Below are 16,146 nucleotides of genomic sequence, written 5' to 3'. Positions count from 1 at the left end.
AGCACTTTCCTATCAAGTTAAACAGCCACATACCATGTGACCCAGCAGTCCTGCTCTTAGGGAAGTGAAACTCAAGAGACATGGAAACTTAGGTTCATCCAGGAACGTGTACACTGATGTTGCTAACATTGCTGCTGATGAGCAGTCACGCTGGAAACAGCCCAGACGGGCCTCAGTGTGGTTGGATACAAGCCCTGTGCTGCCTCGTACGGGGAGCGCTGCTCAGCTGAGAGGGAAAGCCCTCGGACACACGCCATGGCTCGGATGAGTCCTAGCAGCATCGCAGGGAGTGAACGAAGCCAGTCTCAAAGGTTACAGACCTTGTGGTCCCATGTATGTGACAGAAGACAGGGGTGGAGAGCAGCACAGTCGGGGGCTGGTGCAGGTGCTGGCGGGTTGGGGGATGAAGAGGCAGCACGAGGGAGCGTTGTGGGTGGTGGGCTGACCTATGCCCTGATGGTGGTGGGATTCTGGGGGTGGTTACATGTGTTAAAACTCAAAGAACTATGCACCGAAATAAAAAAAGTCAACCTACTATAGGTTCATTAAAAAAATGCATTCAAAACGGGATCAGTGTTGTTGCCTTCTGCCCGTGTGAGGGTCTTCTGGGGGATTCCAACCCTCGGTGGTTGTTTTAGGGCCGGGCCAACGCCGACTGCTCCTGGTTGAGTTGTAACCAGTGGGTGCTGATGAAGGAGTGTGGCTGTCATTGCTTTTGTTGTGGTCGCAGGTGAAGCAGGTGGCGTCGGGGACGGTCCAGTTCCAGTACTCGCTGAGCCCTGAAGGACACCCGGACACACCCACAGGCCACGCCAGTGGCCCCAAGGCCGAGCGGCAGCTCTCCAGGAAGCCACCCACGTCCCCTTCAAGTAAGTGTGTGCAGGGAGCTGAGGCTTCAGTTTCGAGGCATGGCTCCCGCTGTGTCAACATTGATCAGATAACGGACTCAAATTGCTTTAATTTTTTTTTGGTCTTTTTAGGGCTGCACCCACAGTATTTGGAAGTTCCCAGGCTAAGGGTCAAATTGGAGCTACAGCTGCTGGCCTACACACCACAGCCACAGCAGCATGGGATCTGAGCTGCATCTTCAAACTACATCACAGCTCACAGCAATGCTGGATCCTTAACCCACTGTGCGAGGCCAGGGATCGAACCTGTGTCCTCATGGATACTAGTCAGGTTTTTTGCCGCTGAGCTGCGATGGGAACTCCTAGATTGCCTTAATTTGAATCAGTTGGTTCAGTTTTGCTGCACATGGAGGTGTAGAATCAGACAGTGGAGAAGCGTGGCCCAGCTTTTTGTCACTTGTGCCTCAGCCACGAGTCGGCTCTGTTACTTCCACCCCCTAACCAAGAGCCTTGGAAGGTCTGTCGGTGACCCTTAAAGGGGCCCTTCGCATGGGTGTCCTGCAGACACAGGGCTTGAGAATTAGAGGCTGGCCGGAAGGCATGGACTGCCAGCTCTGTTTTGCCCTTAATGGAGCCTCGAGTTTGTTGTTTTTAAGAAATGCTTTCTGCTCCTTTGGAGCCCAGTCTGAGAGGGGGCGGCCACCATCTTGGGGTGTGGCTTTGAGACGGGCACCGAGGGCTGCCGGCAGAGTGACGCCCTTCCCATGGGTGTGCGTCCACCTCATGTTCAGGGCCTCCTGGCTTATCCCCAAGGACAGCCAGGCCAGCGTCCTGGTGGAGGGAAGAGGAGGCGGTCAGGAGGGGACCCTGAGAGAGCACCCAGCCCCTGGCTCCAAGTGATCTCGCCAGCTGAAAGAACGTTCTGGATCACAGGCAGTCGTCTCTTAGAAAGCCCGTGGGGAATGAACAGGTGTAATCCCTCAATCCTGCATCCCCATGTCTCTCCTCTGCCGGCCGCTGCGGGGTGTCCACGGAGGGCTGGCCAGTGCCTCTTGGGCGCAGGTCCCCGGTGCTGGTGCAAAGGTGCCAGAGTTTGTCGTTTGGGAGTGAATTTTTGAGTTGAGATTCTAGTGTTTGGACGCTGGTCCTGTTGATTTTCATGTTACAGTTGGTGGGAGCAGCACAGTGTCCCCGAAGTGCTAGCCCCCATCCTCATGGGCTGCCCCGATTTCCTGAGATCTAAAACTCTTCATCTAAAACACCTCATAGGTGATTGCTTCGGGACAGAGCTCCTTATTGAATATGTTCCTTCTTGCCCCAAAGGCGGATCATTTGATGGTTTTAACTGGTTCTCCCAGGTTTGAATTTTGCGCATTTTCAGGATGGCTGTTTACCGATGTGTGTACGTTAAGTACGTTAATAATCGCCTCTTATGTAAGTGGTTCTGAGATACACAGCACCCCCTGTACTTGAGAAATTGCCAGAATATTTGCTAGATTCCCTTGCACTTGTGGGTGGTAGGCATGTGTTTTCTGCCAGAGTCAGTTTAGAATAAATTTCCAGTTTTATTGGAAAAAGTTGAATACATTGAAAGCGTAGAACACCTAATTTAAAAATACCAAACAGGAGTTCCTGTCGTGGCTCAGTGGTTAACGAATCCGACTAGGAACCATGAGGTTTCGGGTTCAATCCCTGGCCTCGCTCAGTGGATTAAGGATCTGGCGTTGCTGTGAGCTGTGGTGTGGGTCGCAGTCGCAGCTTGGATCCCGCGTTGTTGTGGCTCTGGCGTAGGCTGGCGGCTACAGCTCTGATTCGACCCCTAGCCTGGGAGCCTCCATATGCCATGGGAGTGGCCCTAGAAAAGGCAAAAAGACAAAAACAAACAAACAAACAAAAAAGGTCAGCCTTATTTCTAACCCATTCTCTTTTTAAAATCTAGGATCTTTCCTTCTTTCATATATATTCATAGATATATTTTAAAAATTAAACAAGTACAAACCTCTAAGAAATGTGAGTATGGAAGAATGATAGTATCCTCGATTATGAGAAATGTATATATTTTGTGATAAGATGTAAATATAATTATTCTGGGTTTTGCTCACGTTACTTAAAAGGACAATAGTGACATGTAATAACTGTCGTTTAAAGTAATAAACATAGTTTTTAACCCCGGTCCTTGAAATGCCTGAATAAATTATTTCTTTAAAGAAGGAACCTATACGGCTATTCTTTAAGGAAAAACATGATTACCTTTCCTGGAAAGGAATTTTCAGGTGTTGAATTTTGATGTGGTGATGGCACTGGAAACAAGCAGCCAGCTATGTTTGAAGCCCTTTTAATCAAACGAACTGTCACCCAGGACAGGGTGACCCTGTTGGCATCCCTGGGGTGTGGCCTGTGGGCTCTGGGTTTGCTCTCTCAGCTGCCCTGTCTGTTTTCACGATGGGCTTGGAGGAGATTTGAAGCCTAGTCTATCACTGCCTCAATTTGCCAGAGTTGAACTTTCCCTGATGTTTTGCTTGGGGTTCACTGAGCCTCTTGGGTCTCTGGGGTTTTTAAAATCACAGTTGGAACGATTTTGATCATTCTTTCCCCAGTGATTGTCCTCTGCCTTCCTCTCTCTCTTCTCCTGGTACCTGTGTCTGGCTGCAAGGCTGCAGCGAGTTCACCGCTTCCTTTAGTTGTAGACTTTTCTCTCCATGTTCCATCTTAGATGGTTTCTGCTGCTGTGTCTTCAGGTTCGCTCATATTTTTTCCTGCAGTGTCTGACCTGCCATGAATCCCATCTAGTGTATTTTTCATCACAGATATTGCAGTTGTCATCTCCAGAAGTCCTCTTTGGGTCTTTTTTGTATTCTCCGTATTCAGTGTTTCATCTTGCTTATTGAACGTGTGAAATACAGGTATAAGTGCTTTAATATCCTCGTTTGCCAATTCTAACATCTTGGCCAGTTCTGGATCAGGTTTTTTTTATTTTTTATTTTTTTTTTATGGCCACACCTGCAATACATGGAAGTTCCTAGGGCAGGGGTTGAAATGGATGGAGCTGTAGCTCCTGACCTAGGCACAGCCACAGCTGCACCAGATCCAAGCCACATCTGTGACCTACGCTGTAGCTGGATCCTTAACCCACTGAGCCAGGCCAAGAATCCAGCCAACATCCTCGCAGAGACAACAATGTCAACAGTAGCGGGACTTCTGTGAATTTTCTCCTGGTGAGTGCTGAGTATTTTCTGCAGTTGATAAATACTCTTGATCATTTTGGGTCTTGCCCTCGAGTGTTATTAGATGGGAGCGTTCCCACTGTGGTGCAGGGGCATCTCCCACGTCTCTGCAGTGCCAGGATGCAGATTTATTTATTTATTTTTTTATTTTTAATTTTCAAAATTTTTTTATTTTCCCACTGTACAGCACAGGATGCAGATTTAATCCGCCACCCAGCATAGAAGCAGTGGGAACTCTGTGCATTACGGGGTGGCCAAAAAAAAAAAAAAAAAAAGAGATTTGTTAGATGGGACCAGATAAGCATTTAGTCGGAGGGCTGATGCTTCCTTACTGTGATGAGAGCAATGAGACAGACCCCTTTCCATGCTCTGCTTCATGCCCCTGAATTTCGAGGGTTGCCAGACTGTAAGAACAGCCTGTTTCTGGCCCCCTGTGAGCACTGAGTACTGGTCTCTCTAATTCTTCGGGTGGTCCTTTGCCCACCTTTGGGTAGTTTCTTGATCAGGGATCTACTGAGTCCTAGAGGGACCCTCTGGAAGTGGCTGGAATCCTCTCTCTGTGCGCCCTCCCGCCTGCGCTCAGCCCTGCAAGCTCCAGCTCCCTCCGTCTCCGTGGAGTCTCAGCCTGGTCCACGATGCTCTGGCTGGGTCCCCTCCCACCCCACCCCACTCACTGCCACCTGCAGAGCCACTCAACCCAGTGATGTGGGGACAATGAAGGGCTTTCTTCTCCAGTTTCCTGTTCCTCAGGATCCTTGGCTGCCTGAATTCCGTGGTGTTTTAAGAACTGTCATTTTGTGTATTTTGTTAGTTAAAAAAACTTTGTTTCAGGTGGGAGGGTGAATCTGGTCAGAAGCAGAAGTCTTTGCCTGCTGTTCATGGCCTCTAGGCGATTGAATTCATCCGCCCCAGGGCTAGGGGGGCAGTGGTTTTGAAGGTTTTCCCAGCTGCTTTGGGCTTCGTGTGATTCACTAAGCATGTCCTTGTTTCCTGACTTTGAGTCTTGGCTCAGGCCCTCTGCCTAGAAGTCTCCTCTGTGCACTGCATTTATTTTCTCTCAGGATACAGTCTTTAAAAAAAAAAAATTTAAAAATTCCATATTCAAGAATAGCCAAGGCAGTTTCGAAGAGAGGCTTTCCCTTCCTTGACTTGCAGACTTACTGTACAATCATAGTATCTAGAGCGGGATGGCGCTGGTACAGAGACGGACAGAGAGATAGCAGGACAAAATAAAAAGTGTGATGCGTAACAGTTACAGACAGGAGCATCTTCCTCTCCTATTATTGTTGTAACAAATGGCTGTAAGCTCATTAGTTGCTTAAAACTGCATGAACTTACTGTCACATGGTTCTGGAGGTCAGACGTCCAAAGTTCTCCCAGGCTGGAATCAAGGTCTCTGGCTCTGGGTGCGGGGTGGTGGGGGGAGGCATCTGTTTCTTCGCCTTTTCCAGCTCCCAGAGGCCACCTGCATCTTTGGCCCCTTCCTCCACTTCAGAGGCAGCAGAATAGCATTTTCTAACCTCTCTTTGACTCTGCTCCTTCTGCCTCCCTTTCACTTGGAAGAAAAGGCTGTGACCATCCAGGACAGTCTTGTCTCAAGGTCAACCGATTAGCAACCTTAATTCCATCCACTGGCTGATTAGTAACCTCAATTCCATCCTAATTCCTTTGTTCCCTTGGCAGCTAAGGATTAAGGATGGCCCAGCCATCCTTACAGACAGTCTCAGGCCGCGCTGGGATGGCTGTCCGAGTGGAACTGCATAATCAGATCCTAGCTTCACAGCGTGTACAGACATGAATCTAGATGGATTACAAAACAAACCTTTAGAAATGTTAGAAACTTTGAGAAGTGGAAGATTCGAAAGAAGAAAGATGATAGAAAGAGCTGTTCCGGATCAATAAGGAATAATAAACACCAAGACAGAAAAACGGGTTGAGGATACGACGAGGGAATTCACAGAGGAGGGAACAGAATACCAGTCAGCATGTGGAGACGTGCTGTTTCAGCCGCAGTCGGAGACACGCAAAGGACAACGAGAAGGCATTTCATTCCCTCCTGTTGTGCACACCTGGCTGCCTGGCAGCATGTGGGTTGAGGAGGATTTGGGAAGAAGGAGCCCTCCCCATGCAGGGGGGTGCGCGGTTGGCCTGGCCACTTGGAAGAGCAGTTTGGTTAATGTTTAGTTAATTTCCTGCCGTGGGGCGTGCTGTTTCCAGATGCCCGTGGCAAGGAGGAACTCGTTCCTACGACACGGGGGCTAAACACCGTTGTGGGTTTAGTGGCCGAAGGGTGGGAACAGCGGCCGGCGTCCCGGTCGGGGGGATGGGTGAATATGCCGACCGATTTGGCCAGTGGATGCCACACAGCAGTTAGAATGCACGAGGTGGGCCTCTGCGTGTCCTTACGGATGAACCTTCAGGACAGCGGGCCATGAAGACGGTCGGTTCTGAAAGTTCATGGACAGATGGCAGCACGCGAGGGGCTTTGAAAAGATCGCGGGTGGTTTGTGCGTTCAGACTCGCCAAATGGATGATCCCAGACCAGGTGCTTCATGTGTCTGCCGCTCAGTTTCCTTGGCTATAAAATGGGTGGATTAAAGGCCTAAATATGAAAAACAACACTTGAGGAGTCTCAGAAAAAATTCGGAGAATATTTTTTTTTTTTTTCCTTTTTGGTCACCCCCGCAGCGTGTGGAAGTTCCTGGTCCAGGGATCCCACCCACACCACAGCAGTGACAGCACTGATCCTTAACCACTAGGCCACCAGGGAACTCCCGGAGAACATTTTTGTGTCCTTGGGGTTAGGAAGGCTTTCTTAGACAAGATAGACAAAGCATGAACAAAAAAGACAAGATGGAGAAATGTGATTATGGTACCATATCAAGCTTTTCTATGAGAGAAGGCTCCCTCAAAGAAGCTAAAAGACAAAGCTCAGACTGAAAGATATTTGCAATACATAAACCATTAAAAATGAATTGAAAAAGAAGATTGGACAGAAGAAAGATCATAGGAAGAGTTCCTCCAGAGCAATAAGAAGCAGAGAAACAGCTGAAAAAAATGGGCAGAGGCTCTCAGAGGTCGTAGGTCAGATGATGCGTAAAGGTTTGTCAGGGTGCTCGGGACCTCCTGGCGGGGCAAACGCTTCACCACTGTGGCCTGTCGTCCGTGTCATCGTCCCCCTGGCTGGCAGCATTGGCGGGCAGTGGCCACATGGTCACACCTCTTTCAACCACTGGCCCGATTTAGCACAGATCCAAATCTCCATGGAAACAAAGCGGCCACCAGGCCAGATGCAGACAGTCTCAGCACAGAGAAGTTGTGGACCCCAAACCAGTGCCCGTGTCGCCAGCCAATAAAGAGACAATAAACAAACCAACCAGCAGGGACTTCAGGCAGCGGAAGGAATTCTGTCCCACTCTGTGGGGGGTGTTTATAGTGGGAGAAGCTCTGTGTATGTGGGGCAAGGTGTATACAGGAACCCGCTATAGTTTCTGCTCAGTGTTGCTGTGATTATGAAACTGCTCTGAAAAGAGTCTATTGCAGAGGGTTGGTAGATGCAAACTATTCTGTTTAGAATGGATGAGCAATGAGGTCCTGCTGTGCAGCACAGAGAACCCGATCCAATCCCTAGAACATGATGGAAGAGAATACAAGAAAAAGAATGTGTATACATGTATGACTGGGTCGCTTTGCCGTGCAGCAGAAATGGACAGAAACTGTAAATCCGCTATGATACAAACAGGATTTTAAAGAACTAGATAGAGACTAACGGGTGGGAACTTGACAGGTATGCGTGTCTGGACTTGATTAACTTGTGTTCAGGCTTTATGTTTCTGTCTCCATATTTGGGGTTCATCTGTGGCAGAGGTCAGCAGACTTTAAGGCCAGATAGTAGATATTCTGGGCTCCAGGGGCCAGAAGTGCTCTGTCGCTGCTGCTCATCCCTGCAGGTGTAGGGTGAAAGCCTTGGAGGATGAATGACTGTGGCCGTGTTCCAATAAAACTTTATTTGTAAGCACAGCCTGTGGGCCGAACTTGACTCGTGGGCCGTACCTTGCATATCCTCTCTCTTTCGATGTGTCTCTCAGGTGTTGGTACCGTGAGCATGCTCGTCGTGGGAAATGGGCTCTCTAGGGCAGCAGAGCCGTGGGATATACTTAGGGGATAGGAAGAGATTTATGACGGGGAATCAGATCATGTGGTTATGGAGGCTGAGAAGCCCCACTTCTGCCGTCTGCAGACTGGAACCCAGGGGAGCTGGTGCCTTGCTTCAGTCTGAGTCCAAAAGCCTGGGAACCAGGGGAGCCGTTAATGTAGACTTCGCCTGGGTCTGAAGGCCTGAGAACTGGGTTGAGGGGTACCCCCGACCCCCACCCCAGGGCAGGAGACTGAAATCTTAGCAGGAGGAGGGCCTAGTTCTTCCTTCCAACACCTTTTCAGACTCAACCGTTGGTGCCCCCACCCGACCCCCACGTTAGGAAGGGCGAACCTCTGAGACTGAGTCACCTGTTCAAATGCAAACTTCATCTGGAAACACCCTCACGGACACACCTGGAATAATGTTTTACCAAATGTCTGGGTGCCTTGTGCTCCCGTGAGGTTGGTATTTAAATCTTTAGGCTATTTCTGTGCTTGCCACCTTTTTTTTTTCTTTTTTTTTTTAGCATCTGTGATCCATGCTGTAGGTTGCGGCTATGCCGGATCCTTAACCCACTGAGTGACACCAGGGATCGAACCTGCATCCTCATGGAAACTAGTCAGGTTCTTAACTTGCTGAGCCACAATGCGAACTCCTGTGCTTCCCATCTTATTCTGTGGTTTAAAATATTTTGGCCCAAAGGCAGAACCTGCTTCTCGAAGTTCCGATAAAATTTACCTATAAACCCATCAGGAATTTGATGCCTCTTGAAGGGATGTTTTGACAACCATTTAAATTCCTGTTTATATGGTGATCCATCTGTGCAGGTTTTTGTCTCATCTTGTGCTAACCTTGGGGAGACAGTCTCTAGAAAAACAGTCAATTTCATTTAGTTTACAAAGATGTTGGGATAAAATTGTATCTCATTCAAAAATTCTAATTTGGGTAGTTCTTGTTGTGGCTCAGCCGGTAAGGACCAGACATTGTCTCTGTGCGAATGTGGGTTCGCTCCCTGGCCTGCCCAGTGGGTTAAGGATCCAGTGTTACTGCAAGCTGTCGCGTGGGTTGCTGCTGCTGCTGGAATCTGGTGTTGCCGTGCTGGTGGCATGGGCTGCATTTGCAGCTCCGACTCGACCCCCAGCCTGGGAACTTGGCTGCAGGTGCGGCCTCGAAAAGAAAAAAAGAAATTCTAATTTGTATTGTTAAATGATGAAAATTCAGCCAAGTAAAATGTAAGCTCTAGTGGGCTTTATTCACGAATCAGGCAGCAGCTGCCCATCTAGCAAGAGGGAAGGTGCTCGGAGGAGCCAGAAAAAGGGAAGAGGCAGAGGGGGGCTGGGGGGGCGGGGGGCGGGCAGTGAGGAAAGAGCGGTTACCACCTTTCTCCTGGGCACAGAAAGGGTCTGCGTGGCAGTCACCTCATTGGTGCCAGCCAGGAAACTCCAAACGGGCCTGTTAGGACCCCATTCCTGGGCATGGTTGAAACTGCAGTTGGGTTGGGTACTAAGCTGTCTTTGGTGACGGTGGCTTAGTGCAGATGACACGTGACCCCATTTGGGGCCTGTTGCTTCTTTTTGAAAATATCTGTGATTAGATTTCTTTTCTCATTCCCAGTATTTTGGTGGCTCTCTCCCTTTCTTTGTCAGGCTTATGAAAGTTTCGACATGTCATCTTTCTCTTCAGAGAATTAGCTCTTGGTTTTACTGATTGATTCTCCTGTTCTTTGTTTTTAAGTTTCTAATTATAGCTTTAATTTTAATAAACCTAATTAAAATTTAATTTTGTATGTTTTTATCGAGTCCAACTCTTATTTTTTTAAGAGAAGTTTTTAAAAAGTTGAACTTTAGCATTTTTTCCATTTATCGGTTTTAATAACGGTACTTTTTAGGGTTCTTCAGTTTTCTTTCAAGTACAGCTCGGACCCTGTTCCATACGTTTTGATCTGTTGTGTTCATTCTTCCTAAATTGTTGATTTCCACTTCTATTTCCTTTGACCTGTAATGTAGAAGTATTTTAAAGTACTTCCACGGTAAAAAAAAAAAAACACACTAAGTTCTACTTGTCCTTTCACGTGGGAACCTGCCCTCGTCTTTCTTTATTTTGTTTTATTTTACTTTGCTACGCCCAGGCATGCAGAAGTTCCTGGGCCAGAGATAAAACCTGTGCTACAGCAGACAGCACCAGGTCCTTAGTCACTAGCCCACCAGGGAGCTCCCTACCCTTGTCTCTAGGTACTGGCTCCGATGCCTCCTCCCTGGAAGGTCCTCCTGCCCTTTCTAGAGACTACTGTTTATTTTACATTATTGTGTGTTTCCTGTTTCTTTCTCCCCCCTACTGCTCTTGGAGTGCATCAGTGTATCAGTCAGTTTTGCTATGGTTAACAGATAATCCCTAAGTCTCGCTGGTTTAAACAGAAGGGTTTTGGGAGTTCCCTGGTGGCTCAGCGGGTTAAGGATCCTGTGTTGGCACTGCTGTGGCTCTGCTTACAGCTGTGGCATGTGTTCTGCATGCCCTGGAACTTCCACACGCCTCAAGCCTGCCGCCCTGCCGCCCCCCAAAACCCAACCAGAAACCAGAAGAGTTTATTTCCTACTCTCGCTCCATGTCCTTGTGGTTTGGTGATGGCTCTGCTTTTTATGGTCACAGGTGGCACTTGTCATCCTGAGTATTGCCAGCCCTGCCCCACAAAGAAAGGCCCGGAAGGGGTCTGGTCCCCCCACTGCTCTGGCCCAAGGTGACCCCCCGCCACTCCTCCCAGCTTGAGGGCCAGCCGCCTGACCTCACCCAGTCGCAGGCCATGCAGTGTCCCAACGAGGCCCCAGAAGGTGCAGAGGTGCAGCTCCTTGGTGGCCATGTGTTCAACCCCAGGGATGGTCCCAGGAGCATCTATGCTGACTCATCTTTCGGTTGCCCCGAGAGACCCGCCCTTCGGAAAGTGCTGGGCACACTTGGGTGGAGACGCGGGTCACTCAGGACTCTTCCATGCAGGGGACAGAAGCTCACCTCAAAACAGCTGAGACAGGGAGGGGAGTGACTGGCTCACGTGACGGCAGAGCCCTGACCTGTGGCCTGACTGCATCTGGGCACTTGAGTGAAGTGAAGCCTCGGTGTGTCTGTCTGTCTCTCAGTCCCCTGTCTGCTCACCCTCCAGCGCTCCGTGTCGGCTTCCCTCCAGGCAGGGTTTCCCTACACGGTGCCTCCGGGAGCCACTGGTTATCCTTGGGCCTTGGAATCCTGGCAGGAAGAGCTTCTTGTACTCAGTCGTCCAGGAAGAATCCTGAGATGAGCCCCCTGCTCTGCCCGGTCCCTGGCCGGTGGCGCCCTGTGTGACTGTGATGGGGACGGGGTGGGGCTGGGCCAGCCCCCTCTGACCCCAGGGAAACCATCGGTGCTGCTTTTGGAGAGAGAGCGGGTTCAGGTGGGTGAGAGTGTCTGATGGTCACAGGTCCTTCCGCAAATTCCCTGCACGCGGCTCCTTCCGCTGTGAGTTCACACCCCTGTTGTGACCAGCCTGTACTGGGTTTCCCCATCATCGAATGAGTCGAGATTGTAGTTCCTGCCAGTGAGACCGGGTCTGTCCTCCGGAAGCCCCCCTCTCGACCTCCAGATGGCCTCTGGGCACAGAGCGGTGCTTGGGCTGGGTGGGGGCCCCCTGGGGGGGCTTCCCCACGAGGCAGCTGACTTTGGTCTCCAGACGCTCCTGTTGCCTGCTGAGCCGAGCCCCTCTTGTTGCTCTTGTGTGTGGGGCTCGGCGAGCTGCAGTGTGATGTCTAAAACTCGGAGACGTTAGGTGCACACGCTCCAAGTTCTTTCCTGGGAGATCTGTGCTGTGTCCTTGGCAGACCGGAGTGGGTGCTTCGGTGGCTGGAGGAGCAGGAATTGAGCTGGCGCAGATGTGCCGTGACAGTGTCGTCTGTTTCCCAGCTCCCGTTTGGGGACCAGCAGATCTGCATGGATGGAACTGGATTCCATTTGGTTTATTTAATTTGGATTTATCGTGGCATTCATGTCCCATTACTGCGATCGCCGGTACCCCAGGTTCAAAGCATTTGAAAACATTGCCTCCCAAGATGCAATCTAAGAGGCTGAAATATCCGCTGGTGTTTAACTTATGATGGAAATGTTTCCTGCTTCAATATTTTACCAGCTTGTATGGTGCCTCTGGAAATCTTAACGATGTGTGGCTGTCACTTTGAGTGAGGTGCTTTGGCTTTCTGCTCTGAATTATCCCTTTTATTTTCTTCTGCAAAATTACCAGGGAGCAAAGGTCCATTCATTACCGCCCGTGGGAGGAGCCGCTAGAGGGCACTCTGTCTCCAGTTTTTGGAACTTGGAGTTTCTGTGACCTGTATTTTGCTTTTGAGTGTTCAGGCGGTGTCATCATTTTGGTGTGTTTGTTTAACAGATACAGAAGCAGCCGAGTAGAAGGGTCATTGAAAACATGTCATCATGGTCTTTCCCAGAAAGCACTGCGTTAGATCCTTGACGTGGCTGTGACCTCTTGTGCTGCCCACACTGGCCCGAATGCCGTCTCCTTGAGTGGTGTCGTCCTGAAGTCACACGGCAGAGGGGAGAGTGAGAGCTCAGACAGGGGACAGAAGTTAGCGGCCAGGACTCTAAGGGCGCCTTCTGCAGGGGAGCGTCCGTCCGTCCGTGAACACCTCGGAGCCGAGGCTCCCAGCAGGGAGGGTACGTTTGGAGCCTGTCCTTGAAGGTGACCCCAGCCTGGGGCTCAGGGCACCGCACACACTCCCCCCTCCTCCCGGGCTGATTAACGGAGTTAGGGCACCTCCGGTTCTCAGCCATCGTTGCTCTGGATTCCTGCCACCCAGAGACCCGCGCGCACTCCATCCTCCAGCTGCCTGTCCCTTTACTGCTTCCTCGATTTTGCTCGCTTCTCCCATCCCTGTGATCGAAGTCTCGGGAGAATGACTTTTTAAGCCCAAATAATTAGGAATAAGGACCTTTCAAATGGGACTGCCTTGTGAAGTCTTACTGTCTGGAGTACCGTTACACACTGAGTAGTCCTTTATTTTCCAGGTCTGATGGGAAAGCTTTTCTTCGCAATCTTTATTTAAATTACAGCGATTGTGGAGCTCCTGTCGTGGCTCAGCTGTAACAAACCCAGCTAGGATCCAGGAGCGTGCGGGTTCCATCCCTGGCCTTGATCTGGCGTTGCTGTGCCTATGGTGTAGACCGGCAGCTGTAGCTAATTCGACCCCTAGCCTGAGAACTTCCATGTGCAGTGGGAACAGCCCTAAAAAGCCCCCCCCCAAAAAAAAGGGAAATCACAGTGATTGTATCTTTGGCTGTGATGACCCTCCTTCTGCCTGCCTTTGGGGGCTGCTATCTGGCTCCACCCCATGACATCCCCAGACCCCCTCCCTGCCTGCCCCTCCCAGCCTTGGTGGCCAAGCAACAGCTGCCTCTCCTTTCAGTTAAGCTCCTGCAGCAGCGTTTTCCTGCCGAATCCCCCTCATCAGGCCCTGCCTGCAGATTCTCCCTTCCTTGGTGCCCCCCACCGCCCACCAACGTGAATGCACAGCCACGCTGAAGCAAGAGCCTTCTTTTCTCGGGAAGGCAGTGCGCACTGAGGGGCAAAGCTTTCCGTGCTGCCTCCACAGGGCTGGCACGGGCTGGTGGTCCGGCCTGGGGAATGCCTCCTTTGTGTACTCCATTTGTATCTTTCTGTGACCTTGGCCCTCAACTCACCAGAAGTGCCGTCTGAGAAGCGGTGTCCACGTGAAAAGTTGCCCCCCCTTGCCCTGGAGTGTGGAGCGGGTTTCAGGTCTATGGGGTCCCCCCTCCCAACCCATTTCCAGTCCCAGGCCGAATGCAGAGGGGCATGGGGTGCAGGTGTGTGACCCAGGGGGATGTGACAGCCCAGGTCTGGGGCAGACCGCTAGCCTCGCCCTGCCTTTCAGTCCAGTGGAGGGCATTCGGGCTTCTGGAAGCAGCCCTGGAGGGAGAACTGGGCACTTGAGCTTCTGCTGACAGCGCCTTTCAGCGAGTGGAAGCTCTTTGGAGGGTCATGGAGAGTCGGGGGGACTCAGGGGGGTCACGGAGAGACAGAGGGGGCCACAGAGAGTTGGAGGGAGTCAGGGGGTTCACAGAGAGACAGAGGGGGGCATGGAGAGTCGGGGAGTCACAGAGAGTCCAGGGGAGTCCCTCCCAAGTGGCTCATTACAGAAAGCACAGGCTCCTGGGGCTGGAGGGTGCTGAGTTCTTAGGAACCAAGTTAACTTGGCTGGTGAGAAAGGAGCCTCTACTTAGCTCAGGTGGGGCCATCTGGTGGGGACCCGGGCAGGGGTGGGGGGTTCCCTCCAGCCTCCATTCCTCACCAGCCAAACCCCTCAGGCTAGGGTGAGTCTGCGGCGCCCCCCCCCCCACCAGGTGGATTCCATGGTGGCAGAGACACACTAGGGCCGGGTTGGGGGGCGCTCCCAAAGCTGGTTCCCCCTGGTGGGCGAGGCTTCAGTGCCGTCCAGAGCTCGATGGGGGCTGGGTGTCCTCTACTCAGAGTCCACAGTGTCTAACGTCACAGCCCGTGGGCACCGGGCGTCAGCAGGTGCATGTGCCGCCTGGGCTTCCCTGGGCCAGGTGCCCTGGGGGCCTGGGGCTTCAGGGCCGTGTGAGCTGCTTGCTGGCTCTGCCTGTTCTGGGGCTCACGCATGTCTGTTTGGGGAGTGAGACCACAGAGTGAGGGCAGTCAGGGCCACATGGCAGTGACAGGACGGCCTTGTTACCTGGGGGAGGGCCCTGATTCCTCAGGGGCCGGGATGTCCTCAAGTCCAGTCGGGGTGGTGTCCTTGTACGGAGACCAGAGTCCTGACCATGCAGGGACTGTGATGAGCAGGGCAGGTGTGTCCTCAGGGGAGCCAAGTGGGTCACCTCTGGTGGCTGCCTGGTCGCACCTGGGCCATCAGGTGGGCAGGGGCCCCGTCAGGATGCGTCCAGGTCAGGAGGGCAGCCTCGCTCTTGCCTGGAGGTGGAGTGGCTGGCAGGTAAGGGCAGAAGCGCAGGATGGTTGTGAGGCCGTGGTGGCCCCAGATGCCCTGGCATAGTGCGGAGAGTCCGGGGCCGGGCAGTGTTGGGGCTCGTGAGGGGTGCAGGACCTGGGATGGGGCTGAAGCAGCACAGACAAATACCAGCCTGCCCCCCTCCTGTGGGGACTGTGCTGGCAGGTGGACACAGTGCTGTGGGGACGGCTGCTCCTTCCACAGGCGGGCACCTGGGGCACTGCAGGAGAAAGCCTGGCATCCCCCAGGGCACGAGTGCCTTGGGCCCCTCCCTCCGGGGACCCAGGGAGGACTGGCCTGGGCTCCTCCTGGTACTGACACAGCTCTAGAGTGAGAGGGGCTCAGAGGACGGACACTGAGTGATGCGAGGGCTGGAGTGCGGGGCCCGCCCGCTGCCGCATCTGCCGCACACGTCTGTGTAGCAGTTTCTTATTTCACAAAACAGCAAGTGGGCCTCAGCCTGGGCAACAGCTGCTGGGCCGACCTCAGGGCCTGGCCCCTGAAGGCAGGTGAGCACGTGGGAGCCTACGGTGTCTGGAAGCCTCTCCCCTCCCTGAGCACGCGGATGCCGCATGAGCAGGGAGGAGGGGAGAGAGCTCGCTCCATCCTGCAGGCGGAGACTCGAGGGACCACCCTGGTCTGATCAAGCCGGCCCAGGAGTCCCCTACAACCGCTGGGCGCTGGGTCCGTATGGTGGCGGCTGCTCAGCTCCAGCGACAGCGCCAGTTACTGCCCAGAGGAAACACCCTGGGCTCGGGTGCCCTTCCTTCGCCCTGGCTGATGGCCCCCTGCCCGCCCCCATGTGCTTCCTCCTAGGCCCGCCAGCATTGCCGCCCCAGGGGCTCACCACCCCCCAGGACTCGCCTGTGGGACCCGGGGTAAGTCCAAAGTCCATTATTTAAAGGCTCTTGGTGGGC

The 16,146-nt window shown here is 52.3% G+C and overlaps 1 long non-coding RNA gene across 8 annotated transcripts in view; it reads left to right on the top strand.

The window, feature by feature from the left end:
* Positions 1-16,146, top strand: part of NPHP4 — a 112,964-nt gene that overhangs the window by 59,584 nt on the left and 37,234 nt on the right. For all 8 annotated transcript variants that reach the window (XR_002344866.1, XR_002344867.1, XR_002344865.1 and 5 more), the window contains 2 exons: positions 731-869; positions 16,046-16,107. This is a non-coding gene — a long non-coding RNA (nephrocystin 4). The remainder of the gene's footprint in view (positions 1-730; positions 870-16,045; positions 16,108-16,146) is intronic.

This window comes from Sus scrofa, chromosome 6 (assembly GCF_000003025.6).
Source record: "Sus scrofa isolate TJ Tabasco breed Duroc chromosome 6, Sscrofa11.1, whole genome shotgun sequence".
Lineage (NCBI taxonomy): Eukaryota > Metazoa > Chordata > Mammalia > Artiodactyla > Suidae > Sus > Sus scrofa.
This window is presented reverse-complemented; position numbering and strand designations above follow the sequence as displayed.